Source organism: Homarus americanus, unplaced genomic scaffold (genome assembly GCF_018991925.1).
Source record: "Homarus americanus isolate GMGI-L3 unplaced genomic scaffold, GMGI_Hamer_2.0 scaffold57980, whole genome shotgun sequence".
In the NCBI taxonomy this organism is placed as follows: Eukaryota; Metazoa; Arthropoda; class Malacostraca; order Decapoda; family Nephropidae; genus Homarus; species Homarus americanus.
Genome location: NW_024716703.1, coordinates 20,648,565 through 20,668,413, shown reverse-complemented (window position 1 = coordinate 20,668,413; position 19,849 = coordinate 20,648,565).

Below are 19,849 nucleotides of genomic sequence, written 5' to 3'. Positions count from 1 at the left end.
ATAACTGTTCTACAGGCCACAGTCAGAGTCATTATGTGCGTAGCAATTTATATAAATCCAAGTATATCCAGTTTCCATTATAAGGGTAATGACATATTTTGCGACTACAAGACCCCGAGTATTAGGTGCACGACCCAGCTAACTTAGTTCACAAGGTTTAAATCGTGCAACTCTGGCAAACTTTGTTGGCTTTTTGGAAAATTAATGTAGTGATCTGCTCTTTCAATCTACCGGTTACTAACACTGTAAATTTGCTTCAAAATATGTTGCAAAGTATGCAATTCGTTCTGAAATTCACGAGGATATACTAATTAAGTACAAATGTCAGAAAAATTGGTGACACTAAAGGAAAAATATCCATTTATTCCCAGTTTCATATTATTATCAACACGATCATACAGTGGTGAATTAATTTTTGTTTAAGTCACATAAACCAGGTAAGATTATCTTTACTGAGAAACAAGTCAATAATGACTAGACTGTGCCAGTCATTGCAATGGTGCTGAATCTATCTGCATCAAAGTGAGAGAGAAAGTAATGGAAAATTTTTATCCCAAACGGGACGGAGCAACAAGAAAGTACAGAAATTTAGTAGTAAGTCAAAGGCCTAATTCCAATTTTTTTTATTATATTAAACGATTTAAAAAATCTTATTTTCTACTGTGAGTATTTGAAAAAACTAAATCTTACACGCAAAAACAAAAATCTTTATGTAGGTTTAATTTTTTTACGATTTTTCTCCAGAGGAATATATTATATTCAGTCTTTTACATGTACACTGTCTGATTGCCTCGTTATATTATCAGTTGAAGGGTTAGGGAAGATGATATACTTGGCCCAGAACTGTTTAGGTTATCCCAGAGAAATAATGAATACCCTTTCTAGTTCAGCACCTTTGTATATCTATTTTTTAATATGGTAAAATAAATTGCCACCGTTGTAACCGGGTAACTGTATTAGTAAATCCGATACGAAACAGCGGTTTATGAGGTTTTGACATTATTATGTAAAACAACTCAATAATAATGACAAAAGTAGTTGAGACAGTTTTCTGGAAGGAGTACATAACAACACTAAACCTGAGAAGGCTGAAATTGGCTGCATTATGCCAACAGTACTGTACATGTAGGTGATGATCCGTCTTGTGGAACCTTTCACAGAGACTCTTAAGCAGTATTAGAGTCCATAGATCTGATCCATTCATAAACTTAATAACCTCAAAAATATTACAGATAGAGCACGGTGCACAGGTGGAACACGATGCACAGAGGAACACGGTGCACAGGTGGAACACGATGCACAGAGGAACACGGTGCACAGGTAGAACACGGTGCACAGGTAGAACACGATGCACAGAGGAACACGGTGCACAGGTAGAACACGATGCACAGAGGAACACGGTACACAGGTAGAACACGGTGCACAGGTGGACGTCGAGACAATAAAAAACTTAAGAGATGCTCGTCAGGTATAATAAACCGGCGTGTTCTATCTATAATATCTTTAAAGTTAAATAATTTCTTTAATGGGTTAGATAACTTATGTAACCCCTGTCTATCCTGAGCATTAGAAGAGGCCAGTGTTCAAGCTGATGATGATTGTATACAGTATAGCAGCGGGAGCAGACGTACAGTACAATAGAGGTGGATATTGGTGTTAAGATCCCAATAATATAAGTGAAACAAGACGTGAAAATTCAGAGACGCTTTTAGGAAAATGTGTGACAAAATTTCCAGTATCTTCTGTGATACATTATAACACAAAAACCAACAACCCAGGAAGACAGTGAAGAGCTGCCGTGACTCACATGAGATGCACTACATAGAGTACAGAAAAGTGTAGCTCCTGGAAATCTATTTTCAGATACGAAGAAATGACGATCAGATCTTCGCTCTCCCTATCACCTGTCGCTATGTTACATTTTGCACGTTATTAACTCGCCACACGGCACCCTAGAAATAGATGTTCTATTCTTCATAAGGGAATTCTTCAACAAAAACGGATTTCCATGATTTAGTAAAAAGCTTTAATGATTATTATTATTTTTAAGATACATAGAATCTACATCCAGGCTCCCAGGATAGACGTTTTAGGGGAAAAAATCGTTGCCGGAGTGCATTGAAGATGGTAAGCGTAAGATGGTTAGGATAACTTGATCTACACTTCTCCCATAAATAGGAATGTACTGCCTTCTTTTCCTAACTTCCCACTGAAGTCATGGCGCCCCTGAACAAACTAATTAGAACCAACAGACAAGTAACTGGTGACTCCCTCCTCCCATGAACAGGTAACTGATGACTCATTCCTCCCATGAAGAGCTAACTGGTGACTCCCTCCTCCCATGGACAGGTAACTGGTGACTCCCTCTTCCCATGAACAGGTAGCTGGTGACGCCCTCCTCCCATGGACAAGTAACTGGTGACTCCTCTTTCCCCAAACAGATAAAGGACGATCAAAACATAGAGAACTCTCTATCTCTCTTACACACACACACACACACACACACACACACACACACACACACACAGATAACAGGTGAAGCGTTGCCGTGTGTGTGTGTGTGTGCACTTATACAGTACGAGACGATTACAATCTATGGCGTAATTTAGCACGATATACGCTCCTCCAGCATAAAACTTGTTACCCTCGATAGTGTTATTGATGGTTGTGTTGTAAGACGAAATTCCACCTAACAAGGTATTAGGACGGAAAGAAATCTCAGTCGGTGGAGGGGGATGCACTGCGCTCTATTACTGTATACTGGTGGTGGATTTTTGTCCGTTTGGAAACAGTTGCGGTGAAGAACACAATCTATCGCGGCCTTAGATACCCCAGTTTTAATCCCTGTACACCAACTAAACTCCCAGGTCGTGGATTTTTCGTGTGTTCAGGGTATCTCTCGATAACACAGTTTTCCCTCTTAATATAACTACACCAGAGAACTCCTCATAATACATGTCGGGAAAGCCAAACTTCTCATTTGCATACGTGATTTATTAAAGTTCACAGTCATCAGTTCCATCTCTCGGCCCCAGAACAGTGTGTGTGGTGTGTGGGAAGGTGGTGGAGGAGGGGTCTTTTATTTCACAGTCTTTTAACTGATGTCTACCCTGAGCCTCTCTCTCTCTTGCACGCTGGTTAACCTAATGAATTACATGAAGAGCATTTGTTGAAAATACTGTGTGGTGAGGGGGCACTGTAGTCGTGTGTGTGTGTGTGTGTGTGTGTGTCGTGATCAAGTGATTGATTTAGTGTGTGAGTCAGTGAATCAGTAAGAGTGGGTGAAAGCGAGCACTGTATACGAGAACTTGAGGGTGAGGGGTGAAGGGAGGAGGGGCAGGTGGGCTGCTAGCAGGGAAAGGTGGGGGAGGATGGTACACTTGCCACACGTGTTCAGTTAACGGGGTCATGGCGTAGACCGAACACCTGAATGGTTACAACGATCAATATTTTTCGTCACAGCCTTAGAGCGTTCTCAGTGCCGTCCTAGTATCTCTCCATCGTACCTTCTCAGCCTGGTTATCCATTTTTTGTTAAACGTTATCGCCTTATCTAAACGTGAAGGACATATCGAAGTCTCCCAGGCGGTGGCGGTGGTGGCAGTCGACGCGCGCACCACTACACAACCCTTGTTTACTACTGCTAGCTTATACGTAACACGGCCTTAGTCAACATGGTCCAATTCATCACTTAATCACAGGATTTACACAGAATTAAACTTTTTCCACAGGCCAAATTATGCCCACCACCCGTCTACTACAGCCCTGTCTCCTCTATGTTCTAGACATTATATTACACTATTATATGCACATTAACACTTCTATTCCAATGCTTTCTTTTTATGTAACAGGTAATGAAGATTGAATGGTGGTTGATGAAGCCACTGGGAGGTTGTTGGGTTGCACGGGGAGCTGGGAACATCTGCCAGGTAAACAAGCCGTGCCCATGGCGTCCTCGGCGGGTTGGACTTACCTAGAGGTGGTAGGTCTGTCGAATGGACTTTTGGAGAACATATCCACGACACAGAAGAGGGAGAAGCACGAACGGTGGCGAAAAAAGGTTGTGCGAACGCAGACGAGACGCGACACAGGCACACACACTACAGCTACACGTTGGCTAAACAGCTGACTGCTAGAGTGACATCAGGTTGGCCATTACCTGGTGCCGCGCTTATCTTATATACACCTGAGCTCTCCCCCACACACCGCTATAGATACTCGCTACACAGCACAGAAAAATAAACTTATGTCTTACATTTCATTGAAAGAATAAAGATTAAATTTTCTTCTTAAAATATCTACAGTCGAAGAAGATAACTCGGAGCGAAGAGTTGGCAGCGTCGCATGGCTCTATTTACAGCCTTTTCCTATGTATAGCAAGTGAGGACCAATGCCAGCTCTTAGGCCCGGGCTTGGCACCACTTTATGGACTCCCCGTATGTCATATTTCCTCTCATGCCGACTCACCAGCCGACCAAGTCACGTCTCGTTCACCGGGACTTACTTTAGTTTCTGCTTATTTATATTTATCTTGATCGATATTATGGCTAAATACGGTTGACCAAATGATACTTCCGGGTCAGCAGAATATGAGAAAGACTGAACTATCAAGGTGTTCATTAGAGGAGGACAAACGATATCTTTTTGAGATCCGTTACAAAATTCGTTTCGGAATTATTTTCCAGATTTTGTATTCTGCCTCTAGATATTTCTCAAGAAATCTTTCATATTTCCTCGTCGATGTACAGTAATTTTCTTAACTTTATAAAGTAGGAGGAATACAATATAAACCGTAGGGAACTCGACCCAACTGGATGAGGTACTTGTCAACGGGTGATGTCAAGTTCGGGCACAAGAGACGTGGGAGGGGGATGGCCCAATCAAGGTATAGAGGGGGGTTTGGTGGCCGCTGGTCCCCCCTCCCCCCCGTTCTCTGCCACTCCTATCATCACCGCAACTTACACCATCCTTACCACCAGTACCACCATCACCCCAACCACCAATATTGCCACTACCGCACAAAGACGACGGAAGAATATTTGGATCACATTAAGATTAGCCCCCACCAGCTAACTGCCTGTAAATCTTTGTACCGAGTGAGCATTAACGGCACTAAGTCCCATTGGAGCAACGTCACAAGTGGAGTTCCCCAAGGCTCAGTACTTGGACCATTATTATTTATTATATACATAAACGACATAGATATCGGCATAGACAGCAACATAAGTAAATTTGCTGATGACACTAAAATAGGACGTGTTATTAAATCTGACGAGGACTCCGCAAAACTACAGGAAGATCTAAACAAAATTTTCGAATGGTCTGAAAAATGGCAGATGAAATTCAACGTGGACAAATGTAAAGTACTCAGTATAGGAGATGTAAACAGGGAAACCAGATACCAGATGAACAAGGATGCCATAGAGAAATCCGACTGCGAGAGAGATTTAGGAGTAATGATAAGTAGGAACCTTAAGCCAAGTAAACAATGTGTTTTTGCTCGTAACAAGGCAAATAAAGTACTTGGGTTCATACAAAGGAGTGTTAGTTACAAGACTAGCGAGGTCATCCTAAAACTGTATCTTGCTCTTGTGAGACCACACCTGGATTACGCAGTTCAGTTCTGGTCACCGTATTACAGAATGGATATAGAATCAATGGAAAGAATTCAGAGAATGACAAGACTAATCCCGGGCATTAGGAACCTTGAGTATAGAGACAGGTTAAAGCATCTTAATTTGCACTCCCTCGAGAGACGTAGAGCGAGGGGCGACCTGATAGAGGTGTATAAGTGGAAGTCAGGGCTAAACAAAGGGGACATTACAAAGGTACTCAAACTATCCAACCAGGAGCGAACTCGTAACAAGGGTTTTAAATTAGACAAATTTAGATTTAGGCGTGAAATCGGTAAACACTGGTTTGGAAACAGAGTAGTGGATGAATGGAACAAGTTACCAAATATCATCATTAACTCGAATATGCTGAATAGCTTCAAACATAGGTTGGATGCTTATATGAGCAATAGGGGTTAGGTGTAAACGGGACTGCCCAGTATGGGTTAATAGGCCCGCTGCAGTTTCCTCCATATGTTCTTATGTACCGTCTGCAAACCTTATTATATGACTTCGTTTATTCTCGTCTGTATCATTTATGCAAATCACAAAAAAGATAAACCTCTGGGTGGATCCTTGTGACACTCCACCCACAACCAGAGTCCAGTTTGATTCTACTCCGTTTATAATCACTCTTTGATACCTCCCCTTGAGCCAAACCCTAATTTATTCCAATAGTTGTCCGCAACACCATGATACTGGATTTTCGAGGCTAGCCGTGCATATACAGTACAATATGTAGGTAAACCTTGGTCCATGTAGTCTATTACTACTTCTAAGAAATGTGAACAGATTTGCCAAACAAGTTTTACTTTTCACAACATCATGTTGTGATGCTCTGGTGAGATTATACTCTGTCAGGTGTTGGATGATAAGCGTCCCTCAAAATTCCCTCAGAGTTTGCAGATACTGTATTATGAGGTAAGGCTGATTACCTGATAGTTTTCTGTTGTACTCTTATTACCTTTCTGGAAGATCAGGATGACTCTTGCTGATTGCTAGCCTCTGGGCGTTTTCCCTTGATTCAGGGATTTTCTGAACAGTAGTTTTAGTTGAGACCATAGAATAATCGATACCTCTTTCAACACCATGAATTGTCCTCCACTCACTCCAGGAGCTTTGAATTCTTTCTAGCCGGTTAGCTTCTTGACTGACTGTCTGTCATTGGTGTTTTTCTGATTTCATTTTCCACCCGTGAAGTTTAATCCCCAGAAACTAATATGTTAGCCATGCCTCCTGTATGAACATCGTGGTAAAGTATTGTATTTAAGATATCTGCTACCTCATTTTTATATAAGCGGCTTGTTTTCATCTTTTACGGGGGGCTTGCAATATTTCACGTCTAACTTTACATAATTTCTTGAGTGGCCGAATTATCTTGTAAGCTGCAATCTGTATATTCGTTGTGTTTCCGCCTAACGGCTCTCTTAGCTTTCATTATTTTGGTGTCCCTCTCTTCCTTGACTTGCAGGGCATAAATCGTTTCACTGCTACCTCACCTCACCTATTCTATCAACATTCTGCCCAGAGTCTTCACTGTCTGATTCCTCCTATAGGGACACCCCTCAGTTTATAATTTGAATTTCTCCCTCGTACGTAATTAGCCTCCATGGATGGAATTATAATACTCTTCCTCTGATACTTTATCCAGGCTTTCTATGATGGTTTTTCCTTTTAGTGTATGTTTTTTTTTCTTTTTTTTTACGGGGATTAGCTCACCCGGGCACAGGTCACTGACCCACATCAGGGCCCGGGGGGAAAATATAATAATAATAATAATAATAATAATAATAATAATATCTATTATTATTATTACAACAATTAATTAAATTAATAGCAAATTAATACAAATAATACAAATAATAATAATAATAATAAAAAAGAAATGCAAAAACGAAATAATAAATCAAGAGTGAGAAACGATATACATTATATATGTTGTGTTGTCCAAGTAAGAGAAACAATTGAGACCCTGCAATTGTGTGTAAATGAGGCAGAAAGTCAGATCAGCAACCTGGGACTTGGTCACAATTTTTGTGATGCCATATGGCAGCAGGGTCTACTATTAGACAATACATTATGCTTCCAATATCTTCCCAGGCGGTAGTACCTCCCTGTTTGGTAGCTGCTTACTACCTAACATTATATTTTTCCCTTGACGAAGACCTTATCCACTTCAGCTGATGGTAAAGCGAAACCTCGAATGCTTCTTTCCCTTGTGCGTAGTTACAGACTGCGTGAGAAATAAATCTTTGGTGAGGTTAAGTAAATATTCTTAGGCTTGTCATGTTAAATTTACCCAGTTTATCGTCTCGTGATTAAAATTTCCCTTGTTAAGCAAATGTGATTCAGATGCTGTCTGAATAACTGAGTCTATTAGCCTCTAAAAGACTATAAAATAAATCATTCTTTACTTGGGCTAAGAAGCGGTATTGTTTTTAATAATAATCTTTTGAGCAAAGCGAGTCTCGAGTGATGCTATACAATCACTTGATTATGGTACGAGAGAATTCTGAAATTTATGAGCAATATGAACTGTTAATGTTGAAAAACTCAGCCCAGGAGACAGATGACCGGCCCCAAGGACAAAAACATCGCACTTACGAAAGTAGAGAGCCGCCTTGTAGGAATTCGTGGTATAATGTTGTCTAGCACTCAGGATGGATGGAAACTCTAAGGTGGTTTTCTTGTATAATATAAGTTACATGATAGACAGTCTGGTGCTGGAGGTGCCGTGTGGTGAGGAGCTGCTCAGTAGAGACGTTCGGTGAGTAGCGTGTTGAAGGAGGTAGATGTGCAGGAGCTTCGTTAGAGATGTTGCCTGTTGCTGGCCTCCTGGTTGAATGAATGCTGACAGCGTGGTGCATGCTGGAGGAGGTGTTGCTTGTTCAAGAAGAGAGACCAGAATGAGAGCTGGTTGGTGAGGAAGCTCAGAGAAGGACAGCTGGTGAGTCGCCATGCTCGCTGGCGGGAGCGAGGACCGCCAGGCAGGCGAGGAGAAGTGAGGGCCGCCAGGCAGCGGCGGAGGAGGAGGTGTTGCGTGTTGTAGAAGTGAGGCTAGAATGAATCTCAATGGAGAGACAGAGCTTATGTACCCAGCAGCCGTGAGTCCTCTATGAGTCATGTTGGGAAAACCCGAGAAAGTCGCCGGTCTTTTGGTTCGGTTGCTAGGATACGGTGACATTGGAATGCGGATACGCAGTTGTAGGGGAGAAGTCCACTACAGCCTTATTCACATTTCATTTTTATTGTTCATTAGCACATGCACCCTTACACATGCACGCACACAGACACCCACACACATAGAAGCATAGAAGTGAGCGCTCAGTAAATAGTGTAATAAATTGACAGAACAAAAAGGGTAAGGCCATATCAGTTCTATGGGTCAAGAAATGCTATCCCTATTGGTATTACAGCATCTAAAGAGAGAAATGGTACAATTGTACCTTTTTGTGAGGGGTCTATGATATCCAGACATTGGTTATTTTCTGTCTGAAGTTATTTCAAGTACGCCTTTGTAAATAAAACTAGGCTTCAAATGTTGGTTGCCTAACAGTGACATTGTAATTTTCTGATCCAGTGTTTGTTTCTCACTGAGCTTTTAATGATATAATCATGTTAACACAAACACTAATACAGTATTACTTTTGTTAGCAGAGTGGTTACGTCAATGTCCCATCGCAACCGGTGCGTTGGTTCTAAATAAACGAACCGCATCTTTAACTTCACACGTCTCTTGATATGTTAGTTCCTTTCTTCTCCGGAAAGTACAAGTTACTCGATAAAGGATCAGGTACAATTTTAGTTTCGGTCATCCCTGTATTTAGATATCCAAACTAACCTAACCTAATCGAGTGTAACCTAACCGATTCCCCGGATGACCGAAACTAAAATAATACCGAGAATCAAACTATTCCACACCTAATCGGTCTTTTACATGCCTTTATATCATGCATTTCGCAATACCGTTACAAGCACCATACTGATCTTATCGTGATTTTGAAATATCGTAAAGAAATGTTATGACTAAAATTAGTAAAATATCAGACGCCCCAGCCATATTAAATAAAAAGTACTTATTTCGTTTTCTGGTACCAATGAAAGCAACTTGTTCAAGCGTCACGGCGTAATTTTACATGTAATTTGTGATATAAATGCCACAAGGAAAAGTGGTAGAGATAGGTGAGATCTACCTATTCATTTGCAAACATATTTTGAGAGTCCACGTAAAATAATAAAAAAAACCGCCTCATTTATATCAGTCAGTTCAATCGGCTAGCAAAGGTTTATGAGAGGATCGCACGTTTAAAACTAAAACCCTTTATACTAAAACACTTTCATGGATAAACAGTAATACTTTATACGTCTGAAAATGCCATATAAAGTAAATGAAGATGTTCCTTACCAGTAACTATTTGATCGCTGTACAGGCTGGTTTAACGTCTCTGAATATTGTCGAATCACCTTTTTTCGTCATTTCTGACTTAAATCCTCTTCTTTTCTTTCGTCACAATGAATAACAAAGGGTCTACGGTAGAAACTTCTATTTTCTTCTGTTTCTGAACAATTCGAGCTCTTGAAAACCACACAAAACACCATTGCTAACAGGACCCCAGTTTCACCGGGTGACGGGTGTTGTTTTGTCCTGGTCAGTTGCCAGAGGTCTGACTTTGCTGTCATTACCAGATCCCCCAGGATTCAATACCAAATCGTGTTTCATTAACAATTATTTAACATGCAGTAAAACATTTTTCTATGTTTTACATTTGCCTAATAGATTACCTTTATATAAGCAAAGTGTGGGTAAACTGTTTAGACTGAACCAGTAATAATTCAGTCATACAGGGTAGCGAAATCATCACAACCCTCCCGCCAAGTTAAACTCGTATGATTTTCATGTTAACTGTCAATTTATTCTGGGTTAATACCAAATAATTATCATTCATTACCAACTCGTGGTCACCAAGATGACGCCTAACACAAAAACACTTGAACCGCGACGGCATTCTTTTCCTTTTATTTTTATCCACTTCACCACTGATCAGCATGTTAGCCGCTTGGGCGTCTTTTTTTTTTATTCTGTTTACAGAGTTAGCAAGTATTGGGTCCAGCTCCTCACTAAATTTCATCTGCCATTTTCAGACCATTCGAAAAATTTGTTTAGAACTTTCTCTAGTTTTACGGAGTCCTCGTCAGATTTAATTACACGCTCTATTTTAGTGTCGTCAGCAAATTTACTTATGTTACTGTCTACGTCGATATCTCTGTCGTTTATGTATATGTTGGGCCTCAAAGACCACAAAACCTGTGGATGTTTTCAAAAGAACCAGAAAGCGAAATTTTGCGTCTTGGGTTTTGCCCAATAGATACAACCTAACCTAACCTATCAAACGTAACCTAACCTAACCTTACCTATAACCTGTAGCAAAATTTTGCTTTCTCATTATTTTCCAAACAGCCACAACTTGTTGTGGTTAGTTTTCGGTCTATGAACCCAACATATATAATAAATAATAATGGTCCAAGTACTGAGCCTTGGACCAACATAAGGACAGAACCAAACACTGTGATGTAATCGTGGCCAGATTTAGGCAAGGATACGGACACATCTGGCAAGTTAGTGACGCTGTACCTATACCGGAACACTCAGCCAATGAACAGCCCGTCAGGTTCTACTGTATGTCTAGGGTTGTATGTGATATTAAAAGAAATGTGATAACTGCCAATGAGAGCAACTCTCGTATCGAATTTGTGTGGATTCCGTCCCAAGCTGGAGTTAGGTATTGTAGTGGATTTCTCCCCTACAAACGCTGTTTGTCGCTGAGTAGCCGACCCCACGAATTCCCCAGTGTATGCCTCGTGGTCTAGGTCAACCAGCGCCGCTCCGTGCCGCCCACGGAACGGAGGTCAACTATCTACCCACGCCTACCTCCGCTATTTAAGACCTGACCTCCTGGTGACCGCTCTCCTTTCTACCAACACCAACCAGCCAGCAACACCTCCTCCTCCTCCGCCTGCCTGGCGGTCCTCGCTCCCGCCGGCGAGCATGGCGACCCACAGGTCCTCCTCTGAGCACCCTCACCAACCAGCTCTCTCTACATCACGCTTGTAACCACGCTGCCACTTCCCAGCACCAAGCTGCATTGTACATCCAATACAACATGTATACAGAGTTTCCTTTCTCCATCCCATCCTGAGTGTGAACAAAACAACTCGTACCCCACAAGATCTCGCACTGATGGAGGTGAGAAAGGAAACTCACAATGCCAATATATATATATATATATATATATATATATATATATATATATATATATATATATATATATATATATATATATATATATATATATATGCAAGTAAATCACTGTAGGTGCGCGTGATCTAGGTATATGCTGATAACCACAAGTAAAGTTGCGCTTTCGTGTAATTCACATCTTCAGGGTGATGTGAATTACACGAAAGCGCTTGGGAACTGTGTTTTCTTATATATATATATATATATATATATATATATATATATATATATATATATATATATATATATATATATATATATGTGTGTGTGTGTGTGGTGGCCGGTAATAAAGTCACAGGAAAAAAGTCACAATTTTGGCTAGGAAAAAGAGTCACAGGAAAGTCACAATTAATTTATGGTTGCCGGCAATAAAGGCACAAGAAAAAAGTCACAAAAAAGTCACAATTTTGGTTAAGAAAGAAAGTCAGGTAATCAAAAGAAATAATAAAGTCAGTCACAGTTTATTTAAGTACCATAAACAATTAAAGTAATAAAACTGAAAATATTTTAATTCAGTTATTAACTGGCAATACATTGACAACACTATTTATATATGATGGCATTACATGTATGTTAAAAAAAATCACGTTTTGTTCAATATCTTAAGCACAGTAAGGTAATCAAACAAAAATATTTAAGTCAGTCATTTATTGACAATACATGACATGTACAGATTGAAAACAGCTTACAGAATATCATGGCATTACATGTATATTCAGTGTTTTTAATGCTGATGATTAAGACGAATATTCCAGCCGACGCCACGAAGAAACTCTGCCACAGTCTTGTGGTCCTCCCGTCGACCAACACACAAGTTGCGAATGCGTTCTTGTAGCTGCACATAGCGTCAACGAACTCTTTTTCGAGGGGGGTTGCCAACACCATCCTGCTGGATAATGGTGCTCACCGTCGCTTCTTCACGTTGAAACCATTCAATGACACGCCAGACTGAAGGATGGTAGTGACCAACGAGGTTGAAGAATTTATTATTCCACCCTTCGCAGATGTTGTTGGTACGAGCATTGTTGTTCATGGTGGCGTCATGCACATTCCATAGGTGAAACTGATTGACATATTAACCTTAAAAAATGTGAGAATTCGATAGTTAACTTTTCTTTTTTTCCTGTGACTTTTTAACCTGGATTCGTGTGTGTGTGTGTGCAGAACAAACTGGTACTGGGGAGTTGCTGCTTGGTAGAGGAGTTGAAGTGGAGTTTCTTTAGAGGAGGTCTTCTCTGCTTAAGAGCGCGGTGTTGTCTGACCTATGATGATGATAATGAAGTAAAGTGGCAAATGACTTTGCACTGGGAAAGGAGAGGAGAGAAGTAAAGCATAGAAACGGGAAGTAAAGTAGGAGGGGGGAGATAGCAGGTGGGCTGTCCACCTAGCGGAGACGAGTTGATATGTTGGGATGGTGGCCGCAAGCAGCAGACGCCCGCCCGCTCAAGGGAGGCAGGTGGTGGAGGGGTGGAAGCTAAGCTAGCTAGGTATTCATTAGTGTAATTAGTGTTAATTTATGTTTTGTTAGATGGTGGTGTTATTTGTTCACATATATGTGTAAAGTGGGTCTTGTTCTTCTATGTTAGCATGGAGACTCTGTGTGTTTTAGTAGTTCCTTCTTCTTTCACGGCTAGGAATGGGGTATTTATATCATTCTATCGGATCAAGAATCGAAATGCAATGAGAAATGCTGCTGATTGACTAAGATAAAGGCGACAACTTACCAATCATCGCGCAGTTCGAACGCGAGGGCTGATTTGTGGAACTCGCCGCTGGTTGGCTGGTAAGCAGACGGCAAGTGACCAATCAGCAGTTGTAGGGGAGAGTATCTACTGCAGTCCACACTGATTAGTACTCAAGAACAACCAAGACACACGAGACAATGGTTACGTAGTTCCTCCACCATGGAGCCCTCCACCAGCCACATTAAAAATTACCGACCTAGGCGATAGTAAAGCCAACCTCCAGAAGGAGGACCTCAAAAAAATAACTGGAACCCATAGCCACCGAGACACCGGCTGATGCAGCATCATACTTCACAGACGGCTCGGTGGATCCAAAACATCATACATCCGGAGCGGCCTTCTACACCCAAGGTCAGACCCTCCGATGGAGACTTTCCAATGACTGCTCCACCCTACAAACAGAGCTGGTAGCAATCTCAAAGGCCCTACAACACGCTGCAACACAACACAACAAGTCCATCATAATTCACACGGACTCGAAATCGGCCATGCAGGCGCTGCAACACAGTCAACCAAGAGACAACGTCAACATCATAACCTCGATCCTCGCACAGCTACAGGAATTCCAAAGACAAAACCGCCCAGTCGTCTTACACTGGATTCCCAGTCATGTAGGGATCGGAGGAAACGACGTGGCAGACGAAGCAGCCAAGGCAGCTACACGTTCCAGTAGCGTACACATTCAAGTTCCAGCAAGCGTGCAACAGATCAAGAATCACCTCAGAAAGACTAGGAAGCTCCACATCAAAAAGAGCTTCCTTCACGCATTCAACGCTGGTTCCCAATCAGCCAAATGGTATCTGGCGGCTACAAAAGGGGAACCACCTTTCGCTGACATGAAAACACCAAGACAAACCCAAGTCAGCCTTCATCGACTACGACTAGGGTACAAGTGCTCCTGGCAGATGATCGGAAATGACGTCATGGAATGCACCTACTGTCAGGAGCCAGCAGCCAACCCACTTGAACACTATCTCCTCGACTGCGAAGTCACACAAAGCCTCCGAAACAGAAATCAAATCTCCCAAGAAGCACACACAACACCAGCGGCCACTCTAACCCGAAAGGCCCAAACAGACCACATTCACCACCTTCTCCGGGTCATCACACGATACCCACCACCCAGATAGCTTAGAAAGTATCCTCTCCCAGCAAGTGCGGACCCCAGTTCGGGGGGCGCGCCACTCCGAAACTGACCACGTCCAAGAGTGGGGGTTGGTGGTAAGCGTCCACTGATCGGGGGTCTGCTCACACTTGCAACCTGCAGTATCCTTCCAAATCTGCAGGCGGGACCACCTCCAATCCCAATCCGGTCTGGCTGCTCCAGGAGCTCCAGCCGGAACCACCAAACGGGCCGCCTATAGGCAAAGGCCCGTGTCGGACTACGGTCCGACAATCTCAACAACAACAACAACATATGACTTACACTGTATATGAACCTCTGTCCTGTGTGGCATTGAGAAGTGATAGCACCCTCAGTGTCAAGACCTGACTGATTACTTAGAATAGGAAAACTGTACTCCAACCTTTACCGGTAAATTTGTTACCCTCCCCCCTTTTTTACGGGTATCTGGTATCTGTATTCTCTGTCCCCCACGAAAGACTAATAAAAAAGGTAGAAAGCACATGGCATTAAAGGTAATATTCTAAAATGGATTAGGGCGTGGTTACAGGACAGGAAACAGCGAGTGAGCATTAACGGCACTAAATCCCATTGGAGCAACGTCACTAGTGGAGTTCCCCAAGGCTTAGTACTTGGACCATTATTATTTATTATATACATAAACGACATAGATATCGGCATAGACAGCAACATAAGTAAATTGGCTGATGACACTAAAATAGGACGTGTAATTAAATCTGACGAGGACTCCGCAAAACTACAGGAAGATCTAAACAAATTTTTCGAATGGTCTGAAAAATGGCAGATGAAATTCAATGTGGACAAATGTAAAGTACTCAGTGTAGGAGACGTAAACAGGGAAACCAGTTACCAGATGAACAACGATGCCATTGTGAAATCCGACTGCGAGAGAGATTTAGGAGTAATGATAAGTAGGAATCTTACGCCAAGTAAACAATGTGTTTTAGCTCGTAACAAGGCTAATAAAGTACTTGGGTTCATACAAAGGAGTGTTAGTTACAAGACTAGTGAGGTCATCTTAAGTTATATCTTGCGCTTGTGAGACCACACCTGGATTACGCAGTGCAGTTCTGGTCACCGTATTACAGAATGGATATACTAGACTCCTTGGAAAGAATCCCGAGGAGAATGACAAGACTAATCCTGGGCATTTGGAACCTTGAGTACAGAGACAGGTTAAAGCGTCTTAATTTGCACTCCCTCGAGAGATGTAGAGCAAGGGGCGACCTGATAGAGGTGTATAAGTGGAAGGCAGGGCTAAACAAAGAGGACATTACAAAGGTACTCAAACTATCCATTCAGGAGCGAACTCGTAACAATGGTTTAAAATTACACAAATTTAGATTTAGGCGCGAAATTGGTAAACACTGGTTTGGAAACAGAGTAGTGGATGAATGGAACAAGTTACCAAATATCATCATTAACTCGAATACGCTGAATAGCTTCAAACATAGGTTGGATGCTTATATGAGCAATAGGGGTTGGGTGTAAATGGGACTGCCCAGTATGGGCCAATAGGCCCGCTGCAGTTTCCTCCATTCTTATGTTCTTATGTTTACATCTCTTAAACTAAGTACTTTACGTTTGTCCACAATTCCAGGATGTATCTGTACCTGCACCAAAACAGTGAAGTATTACAATATTTTTTTCTTCTAAAAATGCCGTAAATGTTTTCCAGCTCATCAAGTTACTGTTAAACTCTGGACTTTATAAATTTCATTTTGGGTTAGGTTTAGTTAATTTTGTAGCATAATCTTAGTGGAAATGTTAAGTTAGTTTTTGTTGCAAAAAATTAGTGGTTAGGATAGTTTTGTGGTATACACTTAATGGTTCAGTTTGATTAGTTTTGAGGTATAAATTAAATTGGTTACTTTAGTTTTTCTGATACGTATAAATTTCCTGGGGGTAACCCCCACATACACAAAGGGTTTTTTGTTCATCTCGGGGTAAAACATCATTGTTTCTGGAATGTCGAAAACATACACAATCACAAAAATAAAGTAATGAATACCGGAATGATTTTTATATTTACCAAACCATACGGGTAACTTACACTAAGATTGTGGCCTGTAACTTGTAGAATCCCTTAACCCGCGCAACCCGGACACGTTCATAGACACCACAACCAGTATTCAACCACAGGTACCAGGTATTGGGTCACAGAATCTATGAATGACAAGTTGAAGCTGTGTCAGTTGCCTATATGCCTGTTGTCTCCACCTTGAGCTTGAATATGCATTGTGTGAAAGTTCTATCCCTAGGGGATTTTCTTTGTAATTTGCAATATCCACCAGGGATATTACTGCGTTTCACTAACTAAAGTCTTTAAGCGCGTAACAAGGTTAGTACAGTAATTACAATAGTCCACCAACAATTGAACATTATGAAATAGAATTCTCACGTTCCGGGATACGGTAGTACTGGAACAATGAACAGAACAGATGTAAACGCCAACCCTGAAGGCTAGATTACTGCTTCTCATTTCTGAAAAAAAAAATATCGGGCACGCGCAATAAATATGTCAAGTGACAAGTTCCTATGGATACCCAGTCATGTCGGTATCTTGGGGAATGAGGCAGCAGATGGCCTTGCCAAGACTGGCTGTAACAAGGCCACACCTGACTACGTTGTTCCCTGAACACTTTTACAGCTTTGGACCCAAATTCTCCGCAAACAGAGAGAAGCTCAGGAAGCAGCCATACCCCTGGACTCCCCGCCCACCTGGTACGATGTCCTCCGTAAACTTCCTGACCTCGTATGTCTATGGGAAAGGGTCGCGGAAAAGGGACGTGATTGCTGCCCGTATCATCATTGGGTATGACTTTGCTTGGGAGATTGGTATCCCTGCATCCCCTGAGCAACGCTCTTGTGCATTATGCAGAAGACCCGACAGCCGCACCCTTATCCACTACCTTCTAAGATGTCCCCGCACACAACGCTTCCGTGACGCCTGCTGGACCACCATTCCACGACCCCCTGATGGAGACACGATGATCTTCCCCAGTGACCAGATATTATGTAAATAACATTGATAATGTGTTAAAGGAATATCCTCCCTTCCTTAGACTTTAGTAAGCCCTTTTATAATATTTATACTGTATATACTTGTGACACTTGCCAGATGCTTCTGGTGTTATTGTACAGGGGTACCTAGTGACAGCACTAGGATCCCACTTCCTCTATCAAGGAATAAACTATTGAAATAGAAAGAATTGAAGTGACAAGTAAACACTGACATAAAGACATCACCACAGGTTGGTCTGATACTATATCTAGCCTGACACCATCAACTGGTGTGATACCAGCTAATCTGACACCTTCTACTTAACTGGCACCATCAACTGGTTTACACCATCAGTTGGACTTATATCACTCGCTGGTTGGTTTGACACCACCAGCTGGTCTTGATACTAACAGATGGTCTAATACCAACTGACCTGACACCGCCAGTTGACCTGACACCACCAATTGGGTGCTGTTCAATCAATCATGAAAATTTTCAATACAGTACAGTACGTATATCCAAAAATGTACAAATTATCAGCAATGTGAATTATTGAGATTTCACTGTACAATATAATATACATAGTTTCTCGCAAATACTGATAGATGTGTTCCTGAAGCAGTACAGTACTATAGGCCTACTGTATGTATCACAGCATTAGTGACTAGTATTTGCAAAATATTGTTTGAGTAAAAAATAAGGCGATGTACTCTTCCAAACAATTGATGGAAGAGTTTGATCGTGAATACCTACTTCCAAGGGTGGAAAAGAGAATGTTATTGTCAAATGGACTGGGAAAGAATGTGGTGAAAACAAAAGTATTGATTAGTGGCGTGGGTGAGAGACAGGTAGTGGTAAGTTAAAAATGTGCGGGAGCGCTGTGCTCCTTCCATTGACCTTGAACTCAGTATCGCCATTATTGATAATTGCGTCTAAATATTATACTGAAATTACAGTGGTCCCTCGGTTAACGGACACAATTTGTTCCAGAAAATTTCGTTAACCAAATCCATTACTTCAATGGGATATTGGGTACACTACTGTGATTGGTTCCAGCTCACAGAGAAGTACATACAAAGAATAAACAAAATGCAGTAAAGTACACTTACTTTGAGGTGTGTGTGTAGAATGTTGCTGGTTGATGATGATGATGGGAATTAGAAGCGGGGGGTGCAGGAGGAGAAGGGAGAAGAGAAGGAAGTGGGGATGGAGGAGAAATCGCCTTTCTTTGAACCCATGCTTGGTGCAGTAATTTCACCAATAAAATTTTAAGTTCACTAGCTGTAATTAAAGATTATTTTATTTAAATCAACACTACACTGCACTATATATTATCAATAAGTTAACTAAATTTCAGAATGACCAATAATTTTAATGTAAAAACGTAAAAATACTCTGTATTCAAGAGAGCGACAAACACGATGTTTCCTCCACTGTGAACAAAGTTAAACTGACGCTTTGGTGGGTGAGTCAAGCGGCTGATGGGCGCACAAAACACTATTAAAGAGCACAACCTTCTTGATATTTACTCCACTGGAAACGAATGTAAACATAGAACCGATTACTGTATTGGCGGACTAGCCGATCAGCTGATGCTCACAACAAACGTGTTTGTTGTAAGGATTTCGTTAATAAAAATTTTGTTTGTTAACCGAATTGAAGATCCTTATGGAAGCTAATTCGTTAATCGAACCGTTCGTTAAACGAGGGACCACTCTATATATTTTAAGAATTTAAAGGGGCCCCACAGTGGATGAATTGCCCTGGGCAACCCACCGCCCTTGGGACGGCTCTGTCTGTGGGTGAAGCTGTGTTTTCAAATTAGTCTCGGGTACTAGTGTTGGTCATGGAATTCCAGCAGAAAACATCCACTATTTGACTACCGTTGATATATTTTCGCAACAGTATTATTATTATATTATTCTACTAAAAATGGAACACGGAGATTCACCATAATTACAACAAATGTCAGAAACAATAACCTGTAACTTCACAGATACAGTCAGTTCTGCTATAACGAGATAGTTGTGTTCTTGTAAAACATAGT